The sequence below is a fragment of the Acomys minous genome (assembly GCF_964271855.1).
Source record: "Acomys minous genome assembly, chromosome: 14".
Classification (NCBI taxonomy): domain Eukaryota; kingdom Metazoa; phylum Chordata; class Mammalia; order Rodentia; family Muridae; genus Acomys; species Acomys minous.
In genome coordinates this window covers 52,542,592-52,557,076 of record NC_140496.1, presented here as the reverse complement: position 1 = coordinate 52,557,076, position 14,485 = coordinate 52,542,592, and positions in this window count along the sequence as shown.

Here is a 14,485-nt window from a genome sequence, read left to right as displayed (position 1 = left end):
AGCACCTACCCTACGCCATTCCACCAAGAAATACATAGAATGTCTCAGATCTCCTGGGAAAAGAGAACCATTTAATTTCTTGTATGTTCTCGGGCTTGGTCACTAGGCTCCCAGGGGACCTTAACTTCTAAGTTGTCCTAGTAAAGGACGATGCTAGGAAAGAGCAGATCTGTAAAATGTCAATGTACCCCCAAAATGAAGACACTGCCCCCTTATTGGAATGCTGGGAAGTGTTCTTTTTTTTTTTTTTTTTTTTTTTTTTTGTATTGAATCATTTAAGTTATAATGTTTTCTTTTTTTTTTTAATACATTTTTATTAATTTATACATATTACATCTCAGTTGTTAGCCCATCCCATGTATCCTCCCATCCCTCCCTTCCTCCCACTTCACCCCCCTACTCCCCTCCCCTATGTCTGTGTCTGAGGGGGATCTCCTCCCCCTGAATATGCTCATACGGTATCAAGTCTCTCCTTGGTGACCTATTATCTTTCCTCTGAGTGCCACCAGGCATCTCCATCCAAGGGACATGATCAAATATGGGGCACCAGAGTTTGTGTGAGAGTTAGATCTTCTTCTCCACTCAACAGTGGAGAATGTCCATCGGCTAGTCCGGGTAGGGGTTCAAGGTTTTTACTGCCTATTTTTTCCTTGGCTGTTGCCACAGTTTGCGGAGGACCCCAGGGCCCAGACTCGCCTGTAGTTTTCCAGGACCCACTGGATCCTTCCATTTCCTCTTTCTCCCAGGCTTCTCACACCTAAAGTTTCAATAGGATGTCCTCCCCTCTTACCCATTATTCTGGTAGGTACAGTTTTTCATGGGGACGTACACCTTGGGCTAGTGTCTCGATATAAGTGAGTATATACCATTTAGCTCTTTTTGCTTCTGTGTGAACTCACTCATTATGACAATTTCTAGTTCAATCCATTTGTCCACAAATTTTGGAAATTCCTTGTTTTTAATAGCTGAGTAGTATTCCATAGTGTAAATGTACCACAGTTTCTTTATCCATCCTTCTGTTGAGGGACACGTAGGTTGTTTCCAAGTTCTGGCTATTATGAATAAGGCAGCTATGAACATGGTTGAGCATATGTCCCTGTTGTGTGGTAGTACATCCTCTGGGTATATTCCAAGGAGTGGAATAGCTGGGTCTTGAGGAAGCCCTATTCCCATTTTTCTGAGAAAGCACCAGATAGCTTTCCAAAGTGGTTGTACTAGTTTGCATTCCCACCAGCAATGCAGGAGTGTTCCTCTTTCTCCACACCCTCGCCAGCATGCGGTGTCAGTTGAGTTATTGATCTTAGCCATTCTGATGGGTGTAAGATGGAATCTCAGTGTCGTTTTGATTTGCATTTCTCTGATGACTAAGGAGGTCGAGCATTTCTTTAAGTGTTTCTCAGCCATTTGATATTCCTCTGTTGAGAATTCTCTGTTTAGCTCTGTGCCCCATTTCTCTATTGGGTTATTTGGTTTGGTGGTGTTTAATTTCTTAAGTTCTTTATATATTTTGGATATTAGACCTTTGTCAGATGAAGAGTCGGTGATGATCTTTTCCCAGTCTGTAGGCTGTCGCTTTGTTCTCTTGACAGTGTCACCAGCCTTACAGAAGCTTCTCAGCCTCATGAGGTCCCATTTATTAATTGTTGATGTTAAGGCCTGGGCTGTTGGTGTTCTGTTCAGGAAGTTGTCTCCTGTGCCTATGAGTTCCAGACTCTTCCCCACTTTTTCCTCTAACTGGGTTAATGTCTGTGGTTTTAAGTTGAGGTCTTTAATCCACTTGGACTTGAGTTTTGTGCATGGTGACAAATAGGGGTCTAATTGCATTTTTCTACATGTAGACATCCAGTTAGACCAGCACCATTTGTTGAAGATGCTGTCGTTTTTCCATTGAATGGATTTGGCTTCTTTGTCGAAAATCAGGTGAGCAAATGTGTGTGGATTCATCTCTGGGTCTTCAGTTCGATTCCATTGATCCACTAGCCTATTGCTGTGGCTGGGAAGTGTTCTGACCAGAGAAAGGTTCCCTGGCCTAAATAGAAAAGGCATGGCTAGCCACACTCTAAAACTTCATTAGAAAGAAAAAATAATATCTCTCTCTCTCTCTCTCTCTCTCTCTCTCTCTCTCTCTCTCTCTCTCTCTCTCTCTGTGTGTGTGTGTGTGTGTGTGTGTGTGTGTGTGTGTATTTGTGTGTGTGTAAGAGAGACACGGAGAGAGAGACATACACATGGGGGTGATATATACACACATATATAGATATAGAAAGAGAGATAAGAGAGATAAGGGTGGAGGGCGAAGGATATGGACCTGCTCAGCTGCAACGGAAAGGACCAGATCATAAGATTTGTGTTACAAGTGGGTTCAGATGAGGTGACTGTTTCCAGGGGAATACTAAAGGGTTCTTTATTCTACTAACACCTGTAACAGCCTTATATGTCTTGTCTATCCACTCCATTAGGACCCTCTAGAGCAGTGGTTCTCAACCTTCCTAATGTTGCAATCCTTTAATAAGTCCCTCATGTTGTAGTAACCCCCAACCATAAAAATAAATTTTTTCATTGCTACTTCATAACTATAATTTTACCCCTGTCAAAAGAACATTTGATACCCACCATGAAGAGGTGCAACGCATAGGTTGAGAAACACTTCCCTAGAGTATCTTTGATTTGATTAAACTATTTTTCCTACTAAAACCAAGAAAGTACTAAAAACCTGTATTAGCAATGTCAAGGTTTTCTACTGGATATGACAGGCTCCTGTGTGTGTATAACCAATCACTGAATAAAGTAATCATTTGGTAATGCTATTTTCAAGGTCAAGCCATCTTTCCTGGTATTAAAAATGCCATTCTTCATGTACATAAACTAATCCTATATTGGAGATAAGTGCTGTGATCTGTGGCTTGCCAGTATTGGGGTGTGAAGGTGACAAATTAAAGTTTATTATTTATTAAATGCTGTCTGGCAGAACTTTCTCTGCCACTCAATCATCATCCAGGGAGAAATAGCAGATGGCAGAATGAGGAGGGGACAGTTTTGACCATACAGGCACAGAACTCACTCAATGCTAGGGAATTTAACCAGACCCAGATGTCTGTTAAAGCCTGGCTGTGTGTCCAGGACAATGAAGACCATAACACAAAGCAGTTCACAGGAGACCTAGAGAAAATCAGCCACTTCAAGTACGAACTGAAACAGTCTTATCATCTTTGAACCTAGAAAAGGATGAATAGATAAATGCTTGATGAATTTAATGCGAGAAAAATGATGTGAGCCTGGAAATGAGAGAGGAGGTGGCCATCTTGATATTCTCCCAACTAAGTGACCATATATATGGCAAGCTTGAAATGGTCCTGTATTACCAAATGCCATGTGGGTTCTAACCAGCCAGGAGCATGGATGGGAGGTGGTACTTGAACCTCAAAGCAGGATCAAAGAAGGAAGGTGAAGGCATGGAGAAAATTGAACCCTGTAGAATGTACATGAGCTAATGTGCTGTCATAGAAACAGCATCCCTCAATGGAGGAAGCAGAAAGCCAGGTTTACATAGACTTTAGAACTTGAGTTCCACCTAGGAACTACATTTTAACTTAGAATTAAAATTACAAAAAAAAAAATACTTTTTGTGATGTGATGTGTGTGTGTGTGTGTGTGTGTGTGTGTGTTTACACATGCATGTGGAGACCAAGAGATATTCACAGGTATCATTCCTAAGCTACTACTCACCATTGTCATTTTAAAACAAAGTTTTTCATTGGCCTAAAGCTCACTGATGCAGCTAGGCTGGCTGACTGGCCAACCCCAAGGATCCTCTTGTCTGGACCCCTACAGCACTGGGATTACAAGCATTGTCTAGCTTTGTTTTTACATGGGTTCAAAGGGATTGAATTCAGGTTCTCATGCTTGCAGGGCAAGAACTTTACAAACTAAAAAATGAACCAACTCCTTGCAAAGTTGTCCTCTAACCTATATACTACACACACACACACGCGCGCGCGCGCACACACACACACACGCACATCTATATATAATTTTATCATTTTTAAATCTTGATGAAATCCAGACTTGGGCAGGAGGGGTGGGATGGCTCTGTTCTCAGCATAATCTTCCCAAGGCATCTCCAGCCAATAGACATATATATCCAAACAGAGGAAAGAAATGGTAAAGTCAGGAAGACATAGTAATTTTCAAATGATTACTTTTACTTTTTAAAAAATCCCCATTTTTGTGGGATAATGGCATTCCCGCCATAACATGTATGGTATGCAGAGGTCAGAGGACAACTAGATAACCAGGCTTGTGGTCATTCTTTCACCCAGTGAGCTATCCCTTTGGCCCCTAATAGTAATTGTTAACTAAGAAGTCCAAAAGTAACACCCATGAATTCCATTCCAGTCTTTCAGTATAGCTGGTCTTATGCCCACCCTCCACTGCAAAGAATACTGATAGATGTGTCCTAAGTGGAACAGAATCAGAAACAAGAAAATTGATGAGAAGAGCAGCATATGTGGCCATGATCACCATCTTCTACTTTGGTTATCTGTTAGTTAACATTTTATTAACTCATTAATGCGTGAACCATTGCTTATGTGTCACATCAATATTAGTATACCATTGGTGGCAGTCTATCTGATTCTCACCCCCACATCTAGCATTTAATAAAATACTCTGGGCAAGTTGACCTCTATATGACCTGGAAATAGTAATAGTAGGACTACTCATCTCAAATAGTATTACGGGGATTGCCAAAAGTAGTGCCTGGCAAATAGCAAGAGCTCAGGACTGTTGTTTGTCACTGTGTAAATATAGGAAGGAGAAAGTATTCTTCACAATAGAGCTGGAGAAACAGACTCCTCCAAATGTGTGAGCAGAGCCTGAAGTACTTGCATGATCTGCAAATAAAAGGAACAAATAAGCTTTTCTTTCTTTCAGAAGTAGATCCATGCCCACCCTCTGGTCTCCATTTATTTAGCAACTGGCTTGATATGGTTGCTTTGTGAGGTTTCTTTCCTATCCGCTCTCCTGAGTGCATTGGAAGGAAAACAGATGAGAAAACCTGCAAGGTGCCATCCCTGACTGTTCTATAATGTAATTAGATTCTAAGCAAATAAGCACACCCTGCTTGCTGGATGGGTGCCAAAGAGCCATTGGAAGAAAGATGGAAGCATCATTAAAAGAACAAACACCAAGCCACAAATAAATAAATAAACATGTCGCCCCTACCTGGGCACCAGCTTGCATCAGCAAATGGATAATCAGGACTTTCAAATGGTAACATATTTTTGCCATCTCATTTTGGATTTTTATGAAGATGCCTAGGGCTGCCATTCAGGAGGCCAGGATGGCCTCTTCTGATTAATAGAACTGAGCATCTTCCCTGAGAGGCTCTGGTTGCTTGAAAATTCAACCCATTAATTAGCAAAAGCACTGACTGCCTGCATTGGTCTACTCCCTATGGTAAGCTCTGGAGTTGCCCTCATAGACGAGTCATATTGGAAGCTGTGAAACCTTAGGCAGGGAGAAGGGTTATGAAAGGGAACCATCTCTGAGAGGGGAAACTCTTTTGAGCACCTTTTTATGTTTTGAACACTTTAAATGAAATTTTATTTATTTATTTATTTACTTATTTACTTATTTAATAATCAAAGGAACCATACAAGTAATATTTTTTCTTCCCTGTTCCATGGAGGACACTGAGGTTCAGAAAGGTGAAGTGATATGCCCAAGTACCTAGCTGGTGATAAGGTGGAGCAAGAAATAAGATTCACCTCTGTTTGCCTTCCAAATCTAAGAGCTGCTTTTAATTGCCTTTCTACAATCTTGATATGAATTAAACTTAGTCCTGAAGAATCTCATGAGGGATCAAGCAAGTCACCTGAAATGTTGAAGCCATCTCCAGGAGCAGAGTGCTAATGGATAGTGTTGGTAATAAGGACCAAACAGACCCCAAGAAGGGGCACTGCCTGGTCCCCCAGAAGTAGGTAGCAAAGACAAAGCTAAAGAAAACTTATGATATTGCAAAGCATAAGACTGATGCCTTGTTGCAGAGGTGAGAATGTTACTCAGCTGAGACTGGGTACACCTCTGAGTAGAGAAGCAACACATGAGCTGCATGAGTGGGACCCAAGAAAATCAGAAGTTTCTTCCACATACCAGAATGTTCTATCCCCTACCATGGCCAACCAACAACTGGCTCTCCTTCCTCTTGCCATCATCTTTTACCTGCTAGCTTTCCCACTACATCTCCTCCATGCTTTTGCCTACACCAATGCATTCCATGGAAAATCTACCCAACTCAAGCCATGCTTCCTTCAAGGTTAGCCAAAGGTCACAATCTCCTTGGAACTCTCTGCATCACCCAGCCATTCATTGAACATAGTTTCTATGGGTGGCAGGTAATCCTTAGATGCTGGAGAATTAGCAGTGGACCCTAGCCAACCTCTGCCTGGTGGAGCTTACATTCTAGTTGGCTAAGACAGAAAGCAGACAAGTATATAAATAAACACTCTCCTATGTCAAATGGTGGTGCATGCTACAAAGAGAAAAGGCCTGGAGTAATAGGACAACTTTAGACCCAGTGGCCAGTGAAGACTTCTCTGATGAAAGTGGCCATGTTTGAGAGGATACATGAAGGAAGTAAAGTCGTGACCTATGTGGACATTACAAAAATTAATCCCACCAAAAACGATGGCTGAAAGCACAAGAGCTTTGCTGCCCTAAATCAGAATGTGTGAGTCTCCACCTTCCATATTCTCCCAACACCCCTCAGGATGTTTGTTGTTGTACGCCCTACTGGGCTTCCAGTTACACTCTAGTCTAGAGTAAATATGTCTATCTTCAACTGGGCTGCAAACCAATGAGCTGAGGGTCTTAATTTCCTCAGCCCTATCTCATTAGTGTTCACTCACACAATGACCCTGATAGCATCAAGAGACAAGTTGGGAGGACTCAAGTGCAATGTATATGAGAAACTCAACATTACCCTCCTGAGGTGTTTAGGAAGATACAGTCTTGGTAGGCACAAGGCATGATGTCAGGTGTCCATCACAACATCCTATAATCCAGTCTACAGGAGCCAGACATTACGGAGTCCTGTATCTAAGAAACCTGATCTACAGGAGTTCAACAGCCTCTGGCAAGGGGCTGGACCCTATACATACATACATACATATATACATACATACATACATACATACTTACATACATACATACATACATACACTTCTACATGCATAGTAATTATGAGCAAGAGTACCCACAATGGGACCAGGACTTCAGGAGGATATAAGGTATAGGTTAAGAGTTATATTTTTTAAAAGTGCCATGTTGAACACAGGAGAGTTTCCTATCCCATAAACTGAACAAATGTAGTCAGGTAAAGGAAAAACTGTGGCCCAGTGTTCACTCCTTCTCCCAGGTACATCTTAACCCAAACATGAGGCTCTTACAATGACAGAGACATCAGTCTTTCTGAATTGATTCAGATCTAGGAAGAACATCTGCCCAGTGGGGATTGAGCATACATTGATTTCTGGCTACTTTAGACATCCAGTGACTAATGTGTAGCCTCAGGCCAGAAAGTTTTATCAGATAAGGCTAAAGTACCACTCTCCTATCAGCTGACAACTTGCAAACAGTCCCTTTCCTGTCCATCTCTGTGAGCTGCTAGAAGACCCTGTTTAGATGATCTGAAAGGTGGTGGTGGACTACCCTTCATATCCAACAGGTCTCTCATTACAACCAATTCTGAGCCTGCAAATGTATAGCAGCAAATGTGAAGCTGCCCCCATGAGCCCAGCCCTTTATCTCAGTCTCTCAATAGAGACCAATCACAGAGCTCATTTTGTATGCTCCCAGATTGCTTCCAAGCCCCAGAGAAACCAAGAGTGAAAGTGGAATCTAGCAGGGAGCAAGAGAGTCTCCTCCCTGCTCTGTGGCAGACTCCTTGGAAGTATGCAGAGCAGCTCTGGATCTCAAACCCTATCCTCTAAGAGCTTAGAACACATCAAAACAGAAGCCACCACAGGACTCATAGCTTAGTTGTCTCATTATCAAGATGAGAAAATTGAGGTACAAAGAAGGTGGCGAGGGCTTGTGGCATTTTACTTCATTTGGCCTTTTGAAAACCACAGTTGCTTGTGTTTCCAGAGTTTATTTTGATCTCTATGTCCATGCTTTCTTCTTTGGTGACTTTTTAAATAATAATATTCTGAAGCATTGACATAAAGATGGTTGTAAATGGGCAGGTGCTAGATTAGGAGGTGACAGTGGAGATGAACCTGTAGTGGGCCTTCTTTTCAGGAACTACTCATTTGGCTCCCTGCACCCCAGTTCTTACAAGGGCATCTCATGAAACAGAGAATTATCTCTGAATCTAAAGCAGGAATGTGGTCTAGGAGGCCACATGGATGGGAAATGCCACCTGAGTTGAGCCTTGAATGACACAAATGTAGCAGCCATGAGGAGACCTGTGACAAAATGACTCTAAGAAAATGGCCCTTCAATACAAAAGTCCTAGGTCAGAAACAAATAATATTCCTGCAAGCACATAAAAAAGCTGATCAATACTAATGTCATTGCTGTAGCCCAATATTGGTTACTTTTCACGGCGGTCTGTTCTGTTACCTTCATAAATAATGGCCACTGAAAATGTCTCACTTACATAGTTCTTCACTGCTCTGTGACTGTAGTGTGTGATGTCTTGTGAACCACAATGTAAAGTTAAACTTCACTCAAAGTGCAAAAATAAATATGTGGAGGAATCATCAGAAGAGCCCATGTTTTCATCTGATATGGAGTGGGCAATTAAGCACAGCGGGCCTGCTGGGAGAAGACATGGCCTTGCATGAGTTTCAGGCACATGGTGGAAATGTGTGAATGGATCCAGGCTGGATTTTGTATGCAGAGCTTTCAGAAGACTAAATATGGAAGAGAGAAAAGAAGTAGTAGACTGCAAAGTCTCTGGATCTTTTCTTCTAGAACAGGACACTTCCCCAAACCCAGACCTTCAGTGACTTCTCTGGGATTGCTATTGAATCTCCTGTGAAAAATTCTTCCTGTCTAGGAAACAGAAGTCCCTTCTCTTATCTTTATCTAAAGCTTCAGAGAAGGATTCTGATTGGCTCTTTTTGATCATGTCCTGACCCTTCAAACCAGAAGTTTAGAGACCTGCGATTTCTTTAGCCTAGATTATATGATGGAGGATGACTGTGATTGGCTAGCTCCCAAAACTTGTGGAATTGAAAGTTTTACCAAAGGAAGAATGAGAGGGGCTAAATTAGAAGAGGGAGGAAATGAACGCTTGGCAACAACAGATGCCAACTGCTAATGGCATATCATTGCCCTTAAGATGAAATACAAGCCCTTTCACATGACAGACAACAGCCCTTACCATCTGGCCCTGCTGCTGCCCTGCTTTATAGGGTGCAATTTCACTAACTATTCCCTGATGGTACTGCCCAACCTGCTGTTTGCACTCTGCCCTGCTTATGATCCTCCCTCTGCACCAAACGATATTGCAGTCAGCTCAAAATTGATGTTTGCAGAGAAAGTCCTCCCTGATGCTCTGGCATCCATGTACATGACATTTCCATTCCTCGTCCACTGGAAGCATCTCTTTCACCTCATGTGGCTACTGGGAGCTCCTCAGGAACACAGCTGTGCCTTTTGTCTCTATCCCCATCCACATTTTATGTAACTTTGCTTGCCACATTAGTAAATAAGATAGAGAAAAGGAATTGGCAAGAGAAGAAAAAAAGAGTGGAAAAAAAAGAGAGTGACGGGATGAAGGGAGGAGGAAGAAAGGTCAATAAACAGTAAAAGACAGAGGCCTTTTTTAAATTGTTTACTTTATATCTGGATTGTAGGCCCCTCCCTTGTCACCCCTGGTCCCACCATCCCTCCCTCATAGCCTCTCCCTCCTCTGTTAGTCCTCAGAAAGGGGGAGCCATCCTCCCCTAACATCTGACATTAGCCTATCAAGTCTCATCTGGACTGCCTGTATCCTCTTCCTCTGTGGCCTGGCAAGGCTGCCCCACCAGGGGAAGTGATTAATATGTGGGGACCAGAGTTCATGTCAGAAGTAGTCCCTACGTCCCATGTTATGGAACCCACAAGGAGACTGTACTGCCTATCTACTACATCTGAGCAGGGGGTCTATGTCCTCACTATGCATGGTACTTGATTAGTGCATGAGTTGGCAGGTGGCTTTTTTTTTTTAAGATAAAAAAGAATGTAAAGCCTGGAGAAGATCAACATGGTAGCATGCCTTTCTCATTTTAAGCTTCAACTAGACTAAAGGAGGTGCAGTTGGAGGTGAGTCAGCTGTGTGTTCACTGAGGCACACACATGGGCACATAGACAGCATTTTTTTTTTTACAACTGCCAGATGTGGACTAAGGCGCCCCTTCATATGCACACTGGCTTGGGGATACATTGGGATAATGCTATAGGAAGCAATTTGTTAGCACACTGCGAAGCTGAAAAACCATCAACCCCACAACCCAATGATTCCATTCACCCATGTAGAACATCTCTCACACACCTGGGGACATGCACATGGCCATTAACTGCAGCATCATTCATGAATGCAAAAAAGATTACACTCTGACCAAATTTCTATTTACAGGAAAAGGAGCAAATAAATCTTGAAATATTCGTTTATGGGAATGAGACACCATAGGCAAAATCGGTGACATAGCTGTACTCGTGTCAAAGGTGCTGCATCTCAAATGATAGGGAAGGATGCAAGGTGTAGAAAGATGCGTTAAGTTAAGTACAATGTAAACAACCCTTGCAAAACACATCAACCTTTTGCTTATGGATACATAAATATAGAGCACAAGTCTAAAAGTGTTCATGGAAATGATAAACTGTACTCAAAAAATGTTATGCCTGGTGCATAAGGGACATAGTGAGACTCGGGGATGAGGGAGATGTATAGTGTTACAGGGAAACTGAACTGTACCTGCAATGCTTTGTCTCTTCAAAAATTATCAAATGTACACCAAAAAACCCTTTTATATATCTGGACATTAAACATGGGGATTTTGTTATACTAAGGTACATGTAGCTAAATTCAATTTAAATTTAAATTAATTAAGATAGACTATAATTAAAAGTTCAGTTCCTTGGTCATGCAAAACACAGTTCAAGTGCTCAAATATACTTGTGAGACTTGTAGTCTTCCTTAAGAACAAAGCAGATTATACAAGAATTTCATCATCACAGAACATTCTAGAAGACACTACTGATATGTACTTTTGCACCATAGAATACTTATAGGTACCTGTAAAAAATCTGAGAAAGCCAACCCCTGACACTATTAGCAATATTCTGCTATGCTGGCAGATGGGAGTCTAGCATAGCTGTCCTCTGAGTGGCTCCACACAGCAGGTGATAGAAACAGATGCAGAGACCTCTGACAAACATTTGTGAGGAGCACAGTGAGCCTTGTGGGATAGTGCTGGGGAAGGATAGAAAGAGACAACTAATCAAGGTCCAAGGGGACCTGTGGAGACTAAAGCTCCAACCAAGGATCATGCATGGACTGGACCTAGGCCCTCTACAGAGATGCAACCAATGGGTATATGGGTCCCTTAGTAAGGGGAATGTGGGCTGACTCTGACATGGGCTCTGTTGCCTGCTTTTCTATCACTTTCCCCTGGCAAGGCTACCTCGCTAGGCCACAGGAGAAGAGGATGTGGTCAGTCCTGATACTACTTGATCTGCTGGGATAGTTGGGTGGGGCTCTCCTTCTCTGAGGAGTAGGGGTGATAGGACCTGGAGGAGAGGAGGGGGGGCTATATTTAAGATGAAAAGTGAAAATTTAATAAAGTTTTTAAAAAGAAAATATCTGTTTTATATAATGCTATCTTTTAATTAATGAAGTTAGTCTCTGTTAGGAGGGTTGCTGCCTCCACAGAAGTGTAGAAAACTGAGTTTTCAATTACCAAAAACATAGAAAAGACATGAGAGTGTAAGGTGACGCTAGGAATGTCTTACATTCTATATACATGAAGCTGTGTGCAATAAAATTAACCCATATCTCATACCTTATGCAAAAATCAACTCAGTAGAATAAATAATATAAAAACAACTACCAAAAAAAAAAAACCACAGGAGAATAAAGTTATGTGATGTAGCACTTAGCAATTGGGTACAGTCTCAAAAGCAGAAATAGGCAAGTGGGACAGCATCCCACTCAAAAGCTTCTGCAGAAAAGCTGAGAGGCAAAGCCTATCAAGAGGGATAAAGTAGCTACACACAACATGAATGATAAGGAGCTAATATCTAGAATACAGAAGAGCCTCCCACAACTCCATAGTAAGGAACTAGCAATCTATTTTTTTAATAGACAAAGTATCTTCATAGATGCCCTACCCCCAAGAAAATATACAAATGTCACGTGAAAAGACATGTGAAAAGGTATGCAACATCACTAATCATCAGGGAAATGCAAACCAAAAGGCAGGTCCCAAACCTGTTAAAGAGACAACTATCAGAAAAATAGAAGAAAACAAGTCTTGGCAAGGATGTGGAAGAAAAGGCATCTTTAATTGCTGTTGATGGGAAATAGTATGTGGAAAAATGGTATAGTAGATTCCCAAACACTAAAAATTTCATTACAGTTTGATACAGCAATCTCATTCCTGTATGTGAGAATAACACCACTACAGTTAAAAGACAGCCATATTCTCATGCATAATGGAAACTCTCTCTCTCTCTCTCTCTCTCTCTCTCTCTCTCTCTCTCTCTCTCTCTCTCTCTCTCTTTCTCTCTCTTCCTCTGTGTGTGTGTGTGTAGAGACAGAGAGAGAAAGAGAGAGAGGGAGGGAGGAGAGACAGAGAGAGAGAGGGAGAGACAGAGAGAGAGAGAGAGAGAGAGAGAGAGAGAGAGAGAGAGAGAGAGAGAGAGAGAGACTATTGAGTCTTGTAATGAAAAGAAATCCTATCACTTGTGACAGGGACCACATGCTCTCTTTCATATTTGGAATCTAAACATATCATACTCAGAATAAGGGAGTGGTATGGTTGTTACCTGGGACTCAGAGAGATGACTCTTAATCCAAAGAAACAAAAATTCAAATACACAGGAGGACTAAGTTCATTGAGACCTGTTGTATACACAGTGACTACAGCTAATAACCATATTTTATCTACGTAAAGATGACTTGAGGAAGACCAAATGTCCTCACTAAAAATGTATTTGAGGCAATGTATATAAGTTTAATAAGCCAAGTTAACTACTCCAATACATATATGTGGCAAAGTGTTGTGATATATGCCACCTATAAAGATTTTTAATCTTCAGTTTTAAAAACAGAAAAATCAACAAAGAAATAAAATATATTCCCTTCCTTAAAACCATCAGACTAGAGCTGAGATCACAAACTAGATTGCATCAGTGTATTCATGTACACACCTTACTCCCTCAGCCACGGAGTAGAATTGAAAAGCTGGTATCCTAAAGAGCATACGCAAACACACACACACACACACACACACACACACACACGTGCACGCATGCACACACACCAATTGGGAAAGAGCATGAATAATAGAAATTCTGAAGAAAATTAATCAGAATCACAGGCAATTTCTTACTTAAATACGTTGCTCCTTCCAGCTTATGATGAAGAAGACTGCTCTGTGACCGCATCACAGCAGGGTGAAGGTGGCACTGACCATTACCAAGTGCTGGCAAAGTTCAAGACCCAAGAGTGAGGCATTCTGGAATTACACTGTCATTAGATCCTAGGACTTGTCTCTATTAATTAAAAAGAGTCTAGATTCAAGTCTCTAATTTCAAAGTTCCCAGTCTCCCTCACAATTTTATACTGACTCTGTAGAGCTTATGATATAGAGAGAATTAAACTCCAATGGCCCTGCATTCTTGGATAGGCAAAGGCCAAGCTGAAAACAAATGAATGAACTCCACCTGGTGTTCTGAATACTCACTTCTTGCCAATCACTTGCCACGCCTTTTTGTGTATTCTCCCACCAAGTGACCCACAGATGGAGAATCACTCCCCTGTTTCATAAGTAAGGACACCGAGACTCCAAAAGCTCAGACATGCAAGAACCCCAGCCAATGAAGTTGAGAATCCAGGTCTGCTGTAGCCTCCTGTGGATGATGACACTGGAAATATGTGCTCATTAAGCTGAGAATCTCAAATGTTGGCCTTTAAAACTTGCAGACTCTAGGGCTCAAACTCAGAGTTCTGATTCTTCCAACAGAGAATGGACTTAGGACCTGACATTGCTGTGAGCCTCTTCTCATGGAAAACTGAAGTGGGAGCTCTCAGGGCCATTCTTGAAGAAATGCCAGGCCCATGAGGTGTAGATAGTCAAACCCACTGACTAGTGATTATAAGAGGAGGCCCTCCTTCTCACCCACCAGCAGCAACCTGGGACTTTGGAAAAGAACACAGAAACTGATGGAAAAGCTTCCCAGCCAGTTCTTCATAGTTTGGAGAGACAGAGGAAAG